The sequence below is a fragment of the Pavona decussata genome, unplaced genomic scaffold (genome assembly GCF_977016875.1).
Source record: "Pavona decussata unplaced genomic scaffold, jaPavDecu1.1 SCAFFOLD_94, whole genome shotgun sequence".
In the NCBI taxonomy this organism is placed as follows: Eukaryota; Metazoa; Cnidaria; class Anthozoa; order Scleractinia; family Agariciidae; genus Pavona; species Pavona decussata.
Window position 1 is genome coordinate 2,399,993 of NW_028145511.1, and position 20,351 is coordinate 2,420,343.

Sequence of the window (20,351 nt, forward strand, 5' to 3'; positions counted from 1 at the left end):
CGAGTTACCGGGATTCTACTGTATGAGTAGGCGCCACCCATCGGAAACCTGAGTATCTCGAGATGCGCAGGACTTATGCGCAATAACAAAAGTAGTCACTGTCTTTAAACGGGTAGGTAGGGGCAGACTCGGAAGGACAAAGATTAGAACTGATAGAAATGCTATTTCAGTAGCGAGTTGCTTATTTGAATATTTTAGCACAAAATAAAGCCAGATTGCGAGGATCGAGAGGGTTTGAATTCCGGCGGATCCTTTTTACACAATGCATACATGTACTTTGTTTCTTTCAACACAACATAACCTTCAGTACTAAAATATACAATTACTATAGGACATTAATTTATACAAAGTTAAAAAAAGTAAAACTTCTAATTTACAAGGTTGCCCTGTGAGAGGCTGTTATATTGTGATAAAATCGGTCGATTTCCGTTTTGTGAGTCTATTTTGTGTAGGTTCTCGGGCTTACTGTTCCATAAAAATGCCCCACCCCTTAGGTTATATTACGTGTTGCGGATAGCAAATAAAGTTTGCAAGTATTCCCGAGAAAGCTCATTACTTTTTCTAAACATTTTTGCCGGCATGTTGAAAGATTGTCTCAGTCTGAGCCTATCGAGGAGGAAACTGTTACTATCTGGTAATATATGACGCTAGTAGCTCAGTTCACAGAACGTAGCATTCAACTCGTCCCAAACACAGCTACAGTAATTAAACAAAGTGTTTTATATACAATCTCGTGTAAACAGCATTTGAATTTTCTCCAGCACTGTTAAATTATGTAAACGTAGGTTCGACCACTCCATTTGCAACGCACGCTCCAATCCAAGGTAGCGGTTGCTATTTTTTGCCATGCGCATTAACAACCGCAGGCTTTAGACAAAAGAACCAACAGCAGCTGGTTAAATACGTTTGGTATCAAAGCTTTGTACAGTGAAACTCTGCTTTACGGACACCCGCTTAATACAGACACCCGCATAATACGGACACTTGTGGGTGTCTCGTTGGTGCCCGTTGGGTTGCACTGTGGTTTCACTCTTCGGCTTTCTTTCTTTTTGAGACACACAAGAACAACGGTTAGAATTCCCGCACACAGCATCAGAATTCCAGCCACCGTGAAGGACCACGTGTAGCCATGGAACGTGTCAGCTAGGAATCCTACAAAAATGAGAGCAAAACATTTATGCATATTGAGTTCATTAAGGCCCGGTTCATACGTCGAACTTTACATGAGCCGAACCTAATACCTATTAAGGTCGACCCAAATAATTAAGTTCGGCAGTTGATTCAGACGTCGAACCTAACTGAAGTCGAACTTAATTAAAGCTTAAGTGAGAAAGTAGATTTTCGTGGTCGGCGGCTGTTATTTTTACTCAACAAGATTCAAAATGGCGGGAAAGATGAATTCTGACATGGAAGAGCTTGTTTGGTAAAATAATAAAGACAGGCCAAACACGCATCCTACTGGTCGAGATATGAAGAATATGACCTTCAAAGCTAATTTGCTCTTACGAGTACGTCTTTCAAAGATCTCCCTTTTCTGTACGAAAGTAAGGAAGGGTCTTTGTAGATCTCTCTCAGCAGAGGCAGATTTTCTATCAAGTGTCATTTACCAGGAGCCATAATCAGGGATGGAGACCGTAACGAGATGCCATTTTGACTTGTGGGCCTGTCCCCTTGTGTTGTACCAAAAAATCTATGTTAAGAAAAAAATTACGCCATATGCGCGTGCGCGCACGCATGTTTACGGCCACGATCGCGCGTGGAGAAATTGAAATTTTTTTCTACCCGTTCAAAATGGCGTCCAAATTTTAAAATTCTGCCAGGGAATATCTCCTCAGTGCCCACATTTAAGGAATTAAACTCTCACAAAGAAAAGGTAACAATTGAAAGAAGACGAGAAAAGTTGGAATAAGTGGCCTATTGATTACATGACTCTCACAGTGTAGTCAAAAAGGCGCCAAAACGCTGGCACTGCGTGCGTTGCTACCATTGAATGAATGAAAAAAGCTTACACTCTACGGACATGTACTCAGACAGGTAAGGACTTTTTTATCTTTAGTGAATTTTTTGTCAGCTGCTTTCGGTGTCACATATAAGGTAGTAGCCCACGCAAATTTGCGTGTATTCACGCGGGTTTATGACGTGAGCGGGGGGGGAGGAAATTTTTTCTAAAAATAGATTTTTTTGGTACAACTCGTGGGGACGCGTAGACCCCACGCTTACGGTCTCCATCCCTGATTACGGCTTCTGTATTTACTCATCTGAATTGTTTTAGGTTAGGCACAGAAGAGCGATATTCCATAACAAACGGCAAAATGTTTTTGCGGGTTTTTCGTTTGTTTTTTAGTGCCGACATTCTTTCGCGGAGGTTGACTTCTGAAAGAGTTTTATTATAAGGTTATCGAGGTAACCTCTATTGCGTAATCTCTGTTTGAATAGAGTAATGTTTTCTTCAAATGTTGTTTTTGAAGATTTTGTTCTGAGAAATCTTGACGCTTCGCGTTTGATATAGCCTGTATTGGAAAGTTTCTGTCGGTTTGAAGTGCGTTTTTTTTAATCTTTCGCATCTTAGACAAGTATATTCAGTTGTTTCGAAACAAGAAGAACATTTTCGTTCAGAAGGAAGTCCTTTGCGCACATGCCAAGTCGATGGAATGCACAGACCTCTGGGATAGATATAATTTATATAATCTATACGTAACGTAAGCATTTGGTTCGGCAAATGAAAAGTTCGACGTCTGAATCGAAGTCGAACCTCGAAGTCGAATCGAAGTCGGCCTTAGGCCCGGTTCATACGTCGAACTTTACATGAGCCGAACCTAATCATTTGGTTCGGCGCATGTAAAGATCGACGTATGAATCAGTTAGGATCGACAGATTTGTATTTAGGTCGACCCGCCAAAAAAAAAAAAATTGCTCCCCCCCGCTGACGTCATAAACCCGCGTGAATACACGCAAATTTGCGTGGGCTACTACCTTATATGTGACACCGAAAGCAGCTGACAAAAAATTCACTAAAGATAAAAAAGTCCTTACCTGTCTGAGTACATGTCCGTAGAGTGTAAGCTTTTTTCATTCATTCAACAGTAGCATAGCAACGCACGCAGCGCCACCGTTTTGGCGCCTTTTTGACCATACTGTGAGAGTCATGTGATCAATAGGCCGCTTGGACGCCATTTTGAACGGGTAGAAAAAATTTCAATTTATCCACGCGCGATCCTGGCCGTTAACACGCGTGCGCGCACGCGCATATGGCGTAATTTTTTTCCTAAAAATAGATTTTCTTGGTACAACACTTGGGGACAGACCCACAGGTCAAAATGGTATCTCGTTACGGTCTCCATCCCTGATTATGGCTCCTGGTAAATGACACTTGATAGAAAATCTGCCTTTGCTAAGGGAGATCTACAAAGACCCTTCCTTACTTTCGTACAGAAAAGGGGAGATCTTTGAAAGACGTACTCGTAAGAACAAATTAGCTTTGAAGGTCATATTCTTCATATCTCAACCAGTAAGAGCTGTGTTTGGCCTGTCTTTATCATTTCACCAAACAAGCTCTTCCATGTCAGAATTCATCTTTCCCGCCATTTTGAATCTTGTTGAGAAAAAACAACAGCCGCTGACCACGAAAATCTACTTTCTCACTTGAGCTTTAATTAAGTTCGACTTCAGTTAGGTTCGACGTCTGAATCAACTGCCGAACTTAATTATTTGGGTCGACCTGAATAGGTATTAGGTTCGGCTCATGTAAAGTTCGACGTATGAACCGGGCCTAAGCAACCATAGGGCTGTATGAAGGGAGACATGTCAGAAACACGATGATCTCTTGTACCTTTCCGCCATGACAGGAAGGTGGAATCATTTTTTTTTTTTTTGCGTGGCTTGTCGTTGGCCCGTCATTTGGGAGAAGCAACTACGAAAGCAACGCCAACAAAACCGTCACCCAGGTATCCTTTGGACTACTTTAGATATTCTAGCTCGTTCAACTTATTCGTACAATGTGATCGAACTATCCTGTAACTGATTTTTTAGTAACGACGTTCCAGTTAAAAACGTGAAAGTAAAATTCACTGTCATGTGCTCACGCGTTCTACATGAAAATCTCAATTCGGTCTTTTTACATTGTCGCTGAGAACACTATTAAAGAATAGGCTCTTTTCGATATATTAAAATTCAGCTTGACAATGATGAGGCCAAGACGAAACAAAAAAAAAAATGAAATTCAATTATCATGTTTATTCATTTCAGTTCAGTTTGTGTCCTCTGGAACTCGATATGAGGTTGAATTTTAATATCTTGAAAGGAGCCTAAGGCGCTGACCATAATTGATAATTAACGTGCGAAGCCATTATTATCCTCATTAAACCCGCTCTTAATCATAATGATATGTAATTCATACAGCGCATTTTCTTTGAAATATTCAAATGCGCTTGCAACACTGTGTGGGGGACTTTACCAGACTGCCCGGCCTGTGGGTGTAATTTGCAATCATCAAGCGAAGTAACAGGGAGCAGATACCCCCATTCCAGAAACAAGGTCAGACCACAGATACGGGGCCTGCGTCTCCTACTCTGTGATTAGATGACGAACCAAAAGAGCGTCTGCAAGGGAGGCTACCCACTCTGTTACATGTATGACGTTTTCTTAGCGGCCAAGCCTTTGTTTCAAACGCCGAAGTTTAAAGGTCTGGGTACGAATCATCATCATCATCATCATCATCATCATCATCATCATCATCATCAAACAACACATAAAGGACCATTTCCGAGTTACTTTGAACCTCATTGTATAAAGCGAGGCTAAGAAAAGTTTTTATTGTGAAAATTAGTTTTCATTCATATGCAAACAAAACTGATTTTCATATGAAAAGCTTTGTACATAGCCTTGCCTTCATAAGAGGGTTAACAGCAATTTGGAAATGGCCTATTGGTATACACAGAATGATCTGTGATATCCGCGCATGAGCTGCTCTGGTACCATGTCTTTACAAATTTTCTAAAGTACAGGTCTGTTTGAAAAATAGCTTCTTACCTGCCAGAGGAGGTCCTGCCACAATCCCTAGCGAAATTATATTACTCCCCATTCCTAAAGCGACTGCTCTGCGTTTCTCGTCGACTGTAAACAAAAGCAGTGAGGTCGATGATGTAATAAAGATTCCATCACCGACTCCATAGACAACGGCAAACAGAAGAAATCCTGTGTAACTTTTTAACACCGGAAGCACGATTGTCGCAATACCCACAAGCAGATCCCCGAACTGATGAACATAAATTACATTTACCCGGGAAGCGTCACACAGTCTTCCGGTTGCAACACGAGCAAGTGATGAAGCTAAACCGATAAAAATAAAAAGCCTGGACGCTGAGTCAGCGGAAATGCCAAGTTCAAGGCAATGTTTAACCTGCAATTGAAAGAATGCAAACCTTAATTTAAGATAGACAATTGGTATCAAACTCATATACGAAATTAAATGACGTACGGTAAAGTTGTAACTCGCATGCCTTGCATGAATACGAGGTCTTTAATTTCAAACAAACTCGAGACATTCACAGACTCGAGGCACGTAAGTAACAAATTAATTGCCTGGCTAGTGAAAGCGATTTAATTTTTCGTTGGACTTTCAAATGCTCTGAAAAACAAACAAAAACAATCGCAAGCAAAAATAATCAATTGATTGATCAAGCACGGTGCAAAAGCAAAAGCAAACGTGCGAAGCCAGCCTCGTTCCCAGCCCTCAACGCGCTTATCGAGCTAACCGAGCTTCATCGCGAGCTTGAGGTCGAGTGACTGGGCGCGTCTTTCCGTTGCACTCCAACAGTTGACGTCACATTCCAACTGCATGCCAAGAACGACTGGGGACGAGTCTCGTACGTGGTCTAAAAAATCAACCGATGTTCTCCATAACCTCTTTTCTTTTCTTTTTTTTTATTGAGAAGTTGGATTGGTCAAGATTCATACTAGGGTGTTGTTTGCTGAAAACGAACGAGGCATGAAACTGGAAACAGACAAAACAAATAACAAACATACACATTTCAAGCTAAGGTCAAACAAAAAAAATAACTCCAGTCAGTAAAACAAAGAGACTTAAATTTACGAAGAGATGGCCACGGTTTATAAGAACATATACCTATATATTTCATTGTGAATGTAAATATATGAAGCTTATATTTTGAACTGCAGATGAAAGAGGATCCTTAATCTGTTTGATATTTCAGTGTATAACTAATCCCGGACGTTACGTTATAAATTAGTATACGGTATATCTGTATTATCAGAAATTAACAAGAGTTTTCTGGGTGGTCTTACAACGGATTGTCAGACACTTTTTTTCACAAACCATGAGTTCCACAAAATTACTCACCAAATGTAGCGGTGGTGTGTAAAGTCCAAATACATGAATGTGAGACTTATCACCAACACGGTAAAACGAGGAAACTTGAAAACTGAGAAGTCTAGAAGCTTGCTTGTTTTCTTCTTGTTCTCTTTTTTCATATCCTTGACGCTAGCTTCAACGTTCGACGCAGGCAAATCAGACGCATGCTTGTCGCAATTGTTATTTTCTTCTCCAATGTCATCGGCCTTGAAGGCCAAGTTCGAGCGTTCTTTGCCATTAAAGTTTCTGCTTTCTGTAGTTTCCTCGTTTTCGTGATCACCATCCAAAGGATCTTTGAACATAACTCCAAGGGTACAGGAAAGACAAAACAGTGCACTCATGATCCTGTATGTCCCCCTCCAACCAACCATATCTATCAGGAACTGTAAGAACGGGCCAAAAATAAGGACACCAACGCTACCCCCGACTGAAACGACCCCTACTGCGAGAGATTGGCGTTTGCGGAAGTTCTTTGCTGCAATAAGAAACGAGGCCATATATATCAAAGCTGCTCCCAAACCGTACATGAAACTGAAGGTAAAAAACATCAACACGAGGCTGCATGAATACGAGGATGCTAGCAAACTCACGGCGCATGTCAGGCCACCAGCGATGGCGGTGAAGCGACATCCAATGTTTTTGCAAATAATTGATCCCAGAGGGCAAAGAAAAAACGTCAGGGCAATGGCGAGCGATCCGACCCAAACTGAAGGCACAAAGAACACAAATAAGCATGACAATCACTAGTTTAACTCTTTAACCCCTAATGTCAAAGAACAAATTCTCCTATCTTGTTCCCATACTTTTCTTATACTAGAAATACGTGACTCGCAAAACCTCGCCACGACCCACCCCACGACCTCTGCTCACTTTACTGAAGCCTGTTCTCAACCACAAATTCTCGTGGCTGTGAGCCACGAGAATTTGTGGTCGAGAACAGGCCTCAGAAAAGGTAAGTGAGCAGAGGTCGTAGGGTGGGACACACGCGATTCGATTTTTTTGCTAAACCATCCGTACAAAACCCGAAATGCCAAGTATGGAGACCTTCACCATTCTTACTAGAATTAAGCATTAAGCAACTATAAATCGATACGGTATTATTGAGTTTTCCACAAAACATGAACTATACATTTTATTTTGGAATTTTAAAATCAAGCCATTTACCGAATCTTGCTAAAGAAATCCAGGGGAATCTCACCGGAAAAGGTTTTGCGAGTTCTTCTTTTACGTCAGATTTCCGGTTTTCGGCCTAAGCTTGGGTTTGAATCCCATGACGAGAAACTTGTCGTTTTTCTAGGCAATTTAGCGGAGATCGAACTCCAATTTTGGTAAATATCTTTAATTTGGGTCATAAGCTTTCTGAATTTGGAGAGTTGTTTTGGGGTCTAGAGTATAGTATAGATTGCAGACCAGTATTAAAGAGCATTTCTTTATATCTATAGTTTTTAATCGTGTCATCCGGTTGTGATTGAACTGACTCAAGTAGTCAGTAACAACGTTGCACTATTTCTTCAGTATTTTCGACAAATACACAGAAAAACTAACCTTGATTGGCAAGTGTATTTATACAAACGGGGCATAGAGAGGATTTTTTTGTTTCTACTTTCTGGTGATAAATGTATACAAAGGTAAAATAACGCACGCGTTTCATCCATCTGACAAGTCGAGAAACGGCTGATGTTTACATTTACGTCGGTGCGCGATTCTTTTAGTCCAGTAGCGGAGACCGGAAAATCAGAGTTTCGCTCAACCCACGAGCTACAAAGGGTCTACAAAAGGTTAAACATCGGATTTTATTGGAACAATGCCTCCTGAGTAAGGCTCCGTACGTCGTAAAGTAGAAAAGTGGTATACGATCTGAGATAAATGGATGTTTTTCAACGTCACTAGTTCTTCAGCGTGAAAACGAGGCTACGAAGTACAGAACATTTGGTTTCACCATTGTTGCGCCAAAATCAACAGATATGAGTTAAACACCATCACTGGAAAACATGTGTCACAGAAGTCCAAGTTTGTGATAAAGATGATGTCACGTGACCGATCACGTGACAGGAAAATCCCTCAGAAGCCTGAAAATGTCCGACTGAATCCTTGTCCTTTTTCATTACCGAGCAAAATTTCTTTCTTTCTTCTTTAAAACTGTCGTGTCTACAACGCCTCCCTACTTTTTTAAAGATATTTTGGCCATTTTGTAATGATCAATTAATTTTTGGTTGATTTGATGGCTATACGAAAACGAGGCACAATGCTTTTTAAGTTGTTTATTTTGTACTTCAAGTCAAAAAGTTGATATTTTCACAGCTTTGATATAGTCAATACAATGAATTCTCGACAAGCCAACATATAATTTCAGAAAAAGTGGGGAGGGGAGGAAAGTTTTTGTTAACCTTCTAGTTCTGGTCACTCCTACATGAAGTTAAAAAATGTCACTGACCAAAATCCCTTTTTTGTTAGACTAAAGTTTACGAACTGATATTATAAACACTGTGAAGTGTGAAACATTGATACTATAACATTCTGTTGATCACGTTTATCCGATTTAAAATACATCAATGCATCTAAAATTCTACACACTACACTGCTTAGAGCACTAGCTTAAAGTCTTGAATAGCATTTGATTGTTTTGGTCAGGACTGTCTAGTCAATGTCACTATCTTCACAGTCACTAATATAATGCAACAGTATGCGATGAGGATTTTTGCAGGCTTCTTCATCTCCCATGCAGAAACAGGACTCTGTACATGGAAGGCCAGTACTGGAACAAGAACAATTCGTGCGACACATAGATCTTTTGCACTGGCAGGCTGTCAGCTCAAGGAGACTTTTGGGCGCTGGTTCTCTGGTCATCAGTACTGGTTTTAACACTGCATCTTCTTTGTACCACCCGTGACCTTCCGGTGGAGGTAGTTGTTGCATCGGTTCGAGTGCATTTCTCCATACGTAGGCCTGATAATTATCTCGCTTGATGTGTTGGCTGAAGGAGTCCGAAGTAGGAGGAAGCACCTCGTTTCTCTGTTTCTTCTGGAAAAACAATATATACCTACAACGAAGAACTAGATAAGTCCAATTTTTTTGTATTTCCTGATGTTTTATACAAGTTTTCATGGTCATTATTAACTTAATGAGTTTTTCTCATTGCTGAAAGTGCTTTAAAACAAATTGCCATTTTGATTTTACCTTAGTTCATCCGTTGTGCGTTCCTTGCTTTTCGATGTAGGATAAAGATCGCAAACATAGGCTTTAACTTTTTCTGCTGTTCTCACATCTAACTCTTGCTGTTGACGCACAAGCTGCAATGCATCCTGATGGGCAGTACTGCGTTGAAGTACCGTCCAGCTTGTCTTCTTTCCAATCCCAGCTAAGGAACTGTTCGAGTCACACCCAGTAAGGGCATAAAACGCTGGAAGTGCGTTTCACATTCGCTCTCCAACTGCTTGAGCCACTTTATGCACAGGAATAAATCGTAACCGGTCCTTCACGCCTGTTTGAAACCACAACTCTTCGCATGGGAGGTTGTTGAAAGTGTGACGTACATATAACAAGCACATCGGTGTCTGGTGATTGTATGACTACTCTTGTTGCATTATCTGCTGCGTGCTTTGCGTGCAGTAACAGTCGAGGATCGGCTTCTTTGTGGTTTGACTGAAGACCAGGAATGTCCGTAGAAGTACCTCTGCTGACGCTCACCTCTCTTTCTCCATCTTTAAAACCCCCTGCGATGACAATCTTCTTATTTTCTGGCAGCTTCTCTTGTCCTTCCTGGCAGAGCGAAGTAGAAACAAATTCACACAGATTTGACTTGTTCTTGCAATTGCTTATATACTTATCCCACTGTTTTGGAATTTGAGTGGCACTGCTACTGATCTTTACTTCAAGGGCAGTGGATGCCCCCCGTCTTGAGCGCTCATTGTTCTTGATTGAGGTTTCCCATTACTGGTCGAATACAACATGAACTTCATAGCAATAGGGGTATGAAAGGGGTAGAGGTATCGCACTGTAGTACTTCATCGATAGCTCACCAAACGTTCGTGCACCACCGGACTTCATCTTCTGCACTAGTGCCATCCCGTCAATAATGTAAACAGTGTCACTTGTTGATAATGGAAGTCTTGGGAGGACTGTGACATTCTTTTCGAGGATGGAGCAAAAATCGCTTTTGGTTGTTTTCCTTAGGCTTCCATCTTGGTGCACCAACGAACAGGGAACTGGGGAAAGTTCGTAGCTCATAACTTCCTTAAGGTTGATCTGTCTAGCGTTTGCTGCGACGAGAAGTCTTCCGAAGAGGTCCCTATCAGCGTTGACTGTGATCAGCTTCTCGTCCGTTGCTTTGACAGAAACTTTCGTGGACACGGAACTAAACGTTTTTACCTTGATATTTGGAATGGAATCTCAGAAGGAAGTTGCGTTGGAATTGATTCTTTCCTCTATGAAGTTATTCATTTGGTTTTGACCTTTCTTAGTGCTATTCACCAGCGTTTCGACAACATCATCAGGTAAGACAACTCCTGTAGCAAAGTTGACCACAGCACCTGATTCAAGAGAAAATGGGTTGACCATCAGACCAGAAGTGAAACACGATAGTAGTTTATTAACATCATCTTTATCTCGCTTTAACCTCGATTTTGTTGCTTCTTTGTGCATGGTGTTGTCGTTGTCTTTCATTCCATAGACTTTCTTTATCGCAGTGGTGACGGAAGCACGTTCGTGTATTGTCAGAAACCATCTGTCTACTGCCGATGGTGACTGCGATATTCCAATGCTTTAATCGATTGTAGTACGATGTTTACCATGGAGCAGTACTCTTCCCAAAAAGCAAACATCCTTGACTTTCCTCGAGCCTCTGATTTAAATGCGTCGTACGCACAAATCAAACAACCCAGATCTTCTTCTAGCTTGGGGAAGATTTGAGGGATGTTCTCGTGTTTCTCAACAGCACCAATACCACTGGCGATTCTTGCTCGCAGCTCCTCTTCGTTAAGGTTTAAGCTTTGCTCACGGGAACTGGTGTTGTACCACTTCACAAATTCCGGCCACATCAGTCGAAAGAGGGCTTCCATACAAAGTTTATGGGCTCGCACTCCTCTGTTTTTATGATTTGCCCTTCATTAATGCCGATGTCGTCCCATCAGCATATACCCCTGACTCGATTGGGAGATCCTCAAGTCCCGAGTTGAGGAACTTTTTGCCGATAATCGCCCGGAAAATTGAAAGCGATATGAAATGTTCCCATTCTAATTACGACATCGTAAAATTCTTCTGGAAAATTCCACTGTGCATGTGTTTGCTTGGCCTTTACATAAATAGCAAGGTCAAATGTTATCACAGTATCTTCTTGACCCATGATATTACTGATGGCCTGAGCGTGCTTGAGAACGGTGTATACTATACTGAACTCCGTTGAAGCGCCGTCTATTAGGGGCCAGTAGCCAACCATGCTCAGCTGTGGTAAATCTGGGTAAAGTATTGAATTGAATGCACTCCATCCAGGAATGGACTGACTCCCGATTACTTCAGAAGGCTGTGGTTCTGTTAGACTCGTGGGATGCAGTCTCATGACTTTCCATACTTCATCAGCACGACTTGCTGATTGAAATAATTCATTTTCTCCTTTGAACCATTCTTCTTGAACTTGACCATTACAAAAACTGACTTGAGGTCGTCTTCCAATTGCAGAACTTTCTTGTAGCTCATAAATCCTTCTCCCTGCTTGTAGAGATCGTCTCCTGTCACTGTGATTTGCCATTTGGATTGGGGGTGATTCTGGTCCATACGGCCGTCTCTGGAATACAACCATGAATGTTGCATGGGTTGTGTTTTTGCCATCTAAAGTTTCTTCATTGATATCTGTGTTGTCTGTGGCTAGATGGAGAAACGGACCAGGTGCTATATTTGTCGGTACAACGGTGCCATACTCTTGCACTTTAGCGAGCACTTCCGCTTCGATGCTAGTATCTGTCGCACGCATCTCGTCATAACTGCAACAGTACCCCATTTTGTTGAGAAGTGTAACAAGAGAACGTGACGAGGTGAGATGGTGCCTACATAGGGCGAGACTCATGTGCTTTGGAAGCTTGGTGCAACTTTTGCTTGAGCAGTGGATAATGTCCTGTGCAATACTTATGACTTGCCGTTCAGCAGCCAAGTTGTTGCAAGTGCTTGATCCATCTAATGATTGATAGTCCGATTCGTCAGAAGTAATCAGCAGTTTGATCAGCCAGTAAAGAGAACCAGGTATTAATTTCTTGATTTGTTCTGTACTAATGTCCCTGACATCTAGCGGTCTCGTTGAAATACCTGTACATTCTTTGATCTCCTTTTTGATATAGCTTGCAACTCGAAAAATATATTTAACTGTCACGCTCTCTGAGCCTTTGCCTTTGTTTTCAGGAACTTGTTTGTTTTCCGCCCACGCATTCAGAACATCTTGTACTTTTATAGCACTTGAGTAGACAATCTCAGGTTTGCTTCGATTTGATGGCTGCGAGATCACTATGTCATCTCCAAAGTGCTTTTCTATACGACTTTTGAGATGTTGTTTGGTGTAGCTCTCTGAACCTATTCCTCTTCTGTCTAGAATTTCACGAAAGCTTGTTAACAACGAGGCAATATCATATGCTTTTCCCTGTTTTATTCCGGGGTTAAATCTTCTGCCAATTCTTGAAATGCCGCCTCGTATTGCGAATCCTTGTCAGTTCCTAGAGATTTTCCCTTCTTGGCAAAATACAAAGAAAAGCAATTTTTATCGAATTTATCGAAAACCCCACAAAAACACGCCAGTCCGGACTGTCCGCAAAGCCCAGAAGCTTCCTTCCAAAAATGTTTGCAACTGGAGATGACAGATGTCCCGTTGCAATCTTCAAAGAGTTTCTGAAGCGTCGCCCTCCCGAAATACGGACAACCGGTCCACTTTATCTGTCTTGTGTGCCAAATCCGTCCTCGCAAGTTTGGTATAAGCGGCAGCCGATGGGAGTGACCGGGAGGAGTGAACAAAATCAACGACATGATGAAGTCCTTCATCAAAGAAACGACCCTAGAAGATTCGTTGAAGACCTTTTCCAACCAAGCGCCAGGAAAACAGTTGTAAAGAAGTTGAAGACAGCATGCCTACAGCGAAGTTCAATTGCTAAAGTAACGGGCCACAGAAACGAGAAGTCACTGAATGACTATGACGAAGGAGATGAAAGAGAACAGCGACAGCTTTCCCACACCATCAGCCACGCTTAAAACATCAACAGCCAGTTAGCTCGACGAAACAGCTTCACCTCAGTTAATAGTAGCACCAGCAGCTCCAGCAATATTTTTAACCCGTTCTCGCCAGACCCTCAATCGGCTCAATGTAGAAAAAAAAATTTCAACCAAGCAGCTTTCGCGGCGTTTCAGATCTCTGGCCAGAATGATCAGCGTCAGTGTTTCACGAACATAAACCATTTCCACCAATGTCAAGTCACTTTCATCATGGGAAACACAGCAGCTCCCGAAAAGCCACAGTCAGCCGCACCGCCTGGCGAGGACAGTATTTCTCACTGATTCATAAGTTCGGAAAGATTCAAGTTTTGAAAATGTTGATCGATTTCGCCTCAATTAGATTTGACAGCGAACATTAACAAGTTGACTTCTTCAAATAAACAAGTTTTGACGTCATTTCACACCTCTTTTCTCCTTGAGGTCCATAAAATGTAAACGCTTTAGAATGATAAATGCTTCCAGAACTTGATCTTTGTCGATTGAGAGATATTTTTGATCTGTAAGTGTAACGGCCTCTCAACCGTTTGGGCATTGCGTCACGCAACTAGACACATCGCGTGTCATGACGTCTTTTCATACGGGACTGTTAAAGCTCCACGTGGAGCTGAGACGTCGCTGAACGTCTTGACTTGGTTTTGAGCTTCGCTCGAAGCGACAGTAATTTCTCACGCAACCCGTGCAGATTAGTAGCCTTACAGTCTTTGACGGTCTTGTATGCGGTTCAACAGTAGGACTACCTCAAGCTGTATGTATGTTTGTTGATTTTCTGCCTTTCGGTGATCGCCTGATCTCAGTTCGTGACTTAAAATAAACAGAGCCGATACTGATTATGTTAGACTTTTGGCCTTCGTAATTGTCGTTTCCGCGCGCCCTTCTTCGAAAGAAAAGCGGTCTCCACAGTTAGTTTCCACAAGTGCTAGCATGTCAATCAAGGTTGTCATTTTTCAACCAATAACGTTAATGTCGGCGGGACCAGTGAGCCATGACGCAAAATAAACACGATAAGAGGAAAACAGAGTCAAATATTTGCATGTATATTATTAACAAGTAATCACATGATTTGTCTCGTGTAATTTGGGATAAATCAGCACTCGTAAATTTTTCAAAGACTACAAATTGCACTCGCCCTACGGGCTCGTGCAATTTGGTTAGCCTTTGAAAAATTTACTCGTGCTGATTTATCCCAAATGGCACTTGAAATCATGTGATTACCTATACAAATAAAAATTCGCTGGAACTTTTGAATATTATTTTTGAAAATAGTTCACCAAAAAGGTCTTTTTAGGCAAATGAAAAGAAATTCGAGTTAACTGGCATTTTTATGCAAACTATGTGAGGAAAAAATAAACCCTACATGAGCAAAGGTAGTATCCGCCGGCTTAATGTCAACAAAAACGGTAAGGACGACAAGCGTCTGTCTGGTTAGCTGCTGAGTCCGTCAATACGTAATACTAAGCTTGCTGTACTAAATTACATTTAAGGGATCAGTATCAGAGGCAAGCAACTACAAAATTTAAGCAAAATACTCAGAATGTTGTCTCTGCTGTTTCCAGATTGTTTTGTTCCCTTTTAAAGACATAGTTTGTGTAAGCTAATACAGATTGATCTGCTCGGATGCTTTAACTAAAAATTTAAGTCCCAGAAAGTTTTTAGGAAACGAAAGTTGATCATCGAACTTAAGGCTGTCGTAGTTGGTTTCACGCTGACTTTGTTTCGTATTTTGAACGACTTATTTGCTCGGCCCTCCGAAAACGAGAGGAATTAGTTTTACAGTGTTACGAAATTCTGATTTTCTTTAAATATAAATCCGAAATTCTGAGGCGATGAGAGCATTCCGAATAGATTCCGAACAGATATCCAGCCACCGTCTAGTGCCCCTGAATTAATAACAAAGAACGCAGTCAAACATACTCTTTTCGCCAGCTACTTACCGGTTTTTGGTCTTCCTTGTTCGAATTCTTTCATTAGCTCTGGAAACAAAACTCCAAAGCTTAGTAAAAATCCAAGATTCAGTACTTGATAAAGGGAAGCACAAATACAAGTGAGCCATGACATCAAACTGTCTGGGCGATGTTGTTGTTTTGGTCTGTTCATTTTCCCAGCTGTTATACGTGATTCCAGCTGTTCTATGTGACAGAACCTTCGCGTTTGGTGATGTGCTTGAAAGTCCCAACCAAAAAATACAAAATCGAAATTTGGACTAGGATCGATGATAGAAAATATGGTGGATATAGGTAACTAGTTATGAATATGGACTTAGTACCACCATACTGGTCTCCAACACAGCTGTCATTAGAGTCGTCACACAACACTTCTCCTCACTGGAGAGTGACATTGCGGGACGGCCCTATGGGAGTGCTCATTATTTATCAGAAGGGGGTAGTAATGTCTCTGATAATCATCGGCATCCGTGGATCTCAGGAGATCATGGATCTGCGCCGGGGTTAGAGCATCGTCTGCTGTGGCTGTGCAGACCGATGCTGGACGAGCAGACTCTGCCACAGGTGGTGCAGGTGAAGGGGCTTGGATGAAGATGGTGGCTGGCGATTCTTCCGACGAGCGCGTTTCTCCTCCACAGTCTGCCGCTGCTTGTCTTCAGACCTGGCCAAGCCAGTGTGGAGCTCATGCCTCCATCTGCTTCTGTCAGCCGCCAAAGCCTCCCATGTGTTGACATCGATGTCCAGCGACTTGAGGTCTCTCTTGCAAGCATCACGAAATGTCTCTAATACTTCACTTTATACTAATGATTTTTATCATAGTTAATTGAGGGACTGGTTATCGACTTGGCATGACAACAGTGGTGTTGCAATTTATGTTGGAAGGGCCGTGACCGTACTATTCTGATCACTCATAATGGTATGCAAAGTTGAATTACGTGACAACAATGCAGTTTTCTCGGCTAGGTGAGCATACGTAAGCGCTCTTTTTTAAATACCAAGAACATTCGTTCACTCCACACGGAGTAGAGAGCGGCCCACCCTCATCGTGTGGATCGTACCGCAAGAGTCAACCTCCCCCTAAACCAAGCTATTCCAGCTTGGCTTAGTAGGTAGGTAGGTAGGTAAGTATTTTATTTATCCACATTACACGATAAGTGCAGGACTCGTTTAAACGTGAACGTGCCAAATAAGTATAAATCCAGTTCATATTAAGGTCATTCCCCTGTTATGCAGTACGCAACCCTACCACGCACAATAGCAAAATAAAAAATGTACGCTCATTTCTAGCCAACTACTGAGTATCATTCAATCTTATTTGCATCTAACAACAAAATTCTTAATTTGCCTTTTTCGCGGAAATTAAGGTGTTTTCATAAGACTCGCCTCAGTCCCTTCGCGGAGAAACCAGTTTTGAAGCTCGATTTACCACCGCTTTATGGAATATCTGCAAAACCAATCCGGTGCACCTATTTTCTCTGTTCAGATTTCTAACCACAATATCGTTTGCCAACTACCATGAAAATTTACGGAAAATCCTAGTGTTAGAAATATCAAATTTTGCGCCTAATATCTAGCCAATGGACATTTTGGCATACCTTCAGAGGTAACGAATTAGATTATTTTGTTGAATATCTCAGTAGTACTGGTTAGGAATAGTTTTTAAACAGATTTCACATTGAAAATGATTTATGAACAGGGAAAAATTCTATGAAATGAGCCGTTAACTGTTCTCTTCAGAAAATAATTCCTGTGTTTGGCAAATGCCCTATTTGTCCAAACATGCAGAAATTACCACATTCCAATGCTTCGTTGCTGAAGAACAAGCATGGTGACCCCCTCTTTTTATTTCATTTTTGTAGTTTACATATAGTGAACCACACATGGGCAAAGTTTGGAAAAAATCTGAGTGTAGGTTCTATTTTAGGGGAAGGACCTTAAAATTATTAAATAAATAAGAAAAGAAAAAATATTCGAAGACCAACAATGCTGAGGGGAAAACTAGCCATACAAAATCCAAACTATGTACAGAAGTTACAATTACACTTACAGCTATAACTCCAGTTGTCAAATTTACATTTTGTGCGCTGTTCAACAATTATTTCCATACCTCAATTCAACTGAGTATGAATGGGAGTGCTGCATTTTGTGAAACAGAATACTATAACAAAGAAGTTTGTCAGGCTTCATATTAACTATGATTTTATTCATCCGACATTTGCTCTCGATTCGTACATAATTCCTCTAACTTCCATTTTCTATTCCCCATGCGCATTCCATTTCATTATGTCATACAATTCCAAATTCGGAAAATGTCAATCATTGAAATCACTTCCTCCCCCACTACCAACAAGGATATGAAAGCGAGGCTAAGTGTAGAACTTTTTATATGAAAATTAGTTTTGTTTGCGTATGAATGAAAACTAATTTTCATAACAAAAACTTTGCACTTAGCCTCGCTTTCATAATTAGGTTCTAAGCAACTCGGAAATGGTCTCGGCTAAATCAGCTTTCAGAATTTTCAAAATTGAAACAAAGAAACCCAGAAAAGATAAATCAGATGGACAGACAATTAAATTCTGAGGGGGAGGGGGCTAGACAAAATTTAAATCGGCCCGATTCAGAAAATGTTTGTGACAGTCCAACACATTTTCAAAAATCCGGCCTATCCATCATTAGCCTGACGATAAATTAAAGGACGGGAAACAGTCTCTGGTAAACGGATGTAAATCGATCTCTGTCGGAAGTCGTTTATGAAGTTAGGGGGGTCAGCTCCATATGAGGATTCGGTTCTTCCCTGTATGCATTTCTTCATTACTGATAATTATGCAAATAAAGTTGTTATAAATATAAAGTACAAAATGTCCCAGCTACGGGTAACAAGGGGACTTGAACGATATCGTGACCTGCACCCTGACCACTCGGCCACACCGACCCCTAAAGAGGAGTCAATATTTCATTTCAACTGAAAACAGAAATACAATGCTTGGCCGCTGTAACATCAGTGATCAACATGTCACCGTTCCTAGAAACGGCAACAAACCAGGGACTTTCGACGATTTCTTCAGTGATGGAGTAAAGATATGTTCCATCCAATGTGAACACTTGCACCCGTTGATTAGCAGTGTCACAAACAATAAGTTGATTGTAATTGTCCACAGCCAATCCAACCGGACTGATCATCTGTCCATCGCCATATCCGGAGCTTCCGATGTCGTGCAGGAATTTTTCTTTATCGCTGTATACTTTAACACAATCTTACTCTGGTATAAATTGCAGTACCATTGTTTTCATGGCAAGGTTCCATAACTAGTCCCACAATGAACTATGTAAGGGTTACAGAAGCAAAACGCTGTTCTAAACACTCAATTCATAAATCATACAAATTACAAAATAATTGATTCAAATGTGATGGACTGCGCAAACGTCACAAACATACCGACTCCCCTATCTGCCATACGCTACTTCCCCCATCCCCCGCCCTGACGAGCGTGCGTTGACAAAGACAATTTCGCGAGCTTTCGGATATCGCACGGCGTGATGGAAATGTGTTTTTCGTGTTTCATGAACACTAAACATTATACTGACGTCATTATACTGACGTCATAATGACGACATTTTTATAAAATAGTCATTATTTGACCACAAATGGACCGTTCTCGGACACCTAAATAGGTAAATTTGATACCGAAGACGTTTCCGAGAGACGAGAGGGGAGCGGATGGTGGGAGGGGTGTCTACCTCCTCCCGTTACCTTTAATCCCACCCCCCTCCCCCCTTTTTTGTTGGTGGAACGACTTACAGAGAGAAGAGAGAAATGAAGATTTAAGAAGTTCCTCAGTGCTAAGCCTCACGTAGATTCCACAAAACATCGCGTACCCACTGCGCGTATTAATCTGATAACAAGGTCTGAAAACCAAGAAATGGAAAAGGAAGAAACATGGCAATCTCAACCTCATAATCCTGCCACAGTTTCCAGCCACTTCAGGCAGCTTAGTATACAAGCCTAAGAGGCATCAATACCAGAGGAATGCGTGAGGCTAGCAACATTGCAAGATATTTTCCGTAAGGCAGAACTCTTACTGAATGAGCCAAATAAGGAAACGGCGTTCAACGATCCAAGAATGCGAACAGTTAAAAACTGCAGTGGAGGCATACCTCTGATAACCGATTGTCCATCAGGCAGTAAATTCGAAATGTGCAACCTTTTTAGTTGTCAATTCAGTACATACAACGGTTTTGGCCTCTCTTCAGACACTGTTGCCGTGGCTGAAGAACAAGGTCTCCTCTTTGAATATCTGACAGACCTAAGAACCAAACTTTCTCGAAAGAAAGGTATTAAAGAAGACTTATGTTTTTTCGTGCACCAAATTATTTAGTCCACTTAAATGGCTGCGTGGGAAGTTTTAACCGGGGTCATTATACCGAGAGTCAGAAGACTGTAAGTTTTTATATCACCAGCCTAGTACCCAGACGTTCCTTTCCGTTTACGCTCTTATGGCGGGAATATTTATCTATGACACAAATTTTATTTTAAACCTAATTTCCGCGAAGACTTACTTTTAAGAAATCGAGAGACTAGCATTTGCAAGGCTTTAGTTTTTGTCTTTAAAAAATGCAAATGCCACAGATGTTGCATATTTAAAATTATATTTGTTTCTAAATGACTATTCCTTAATTACATTTTGCAGTCCCAAAATTCTCAAAAGGCAAAGTCAACAAAGAAGGGGGAGTGGGTGGAATTAAAGGTAACGGGAGGAGGTAGATTTAGACTACCCCACCCCACATGCCACACCCCT

At 41.3% G+C, this 20,351-nt stretch overlaps 2 pseudogenes across 1 annotated transcript; both read right to left on the minus strand.

Moving 5' to 3' along the window:
• Window positions 1-63: 63 nt before the first annotated feature.
• LOC146473387 (monocarboxylate transporter 3-like) lies at window positions 64-15,867 on the minus strand (annotated as a pseudogene). Its single transcript, XR_014866430.1, has 4 exons — window positions 15,547-15,867; window positions 6,359-7,076; window positions 5,029-5,398; window positions 64-1,152 (listed from the first exon to the last, which is right to left on the minus strand). The product of XR_014866430.1 is annotated as a monocarboxylate transporter 3-like (transcript).
• Window positions 8,754-11,406, minus strand: LOC146473388 (uncharacterized; annotated as a pseudogene).
• Window positions 15,868-20,351: the final 4,484 nt, after the last annotated feature.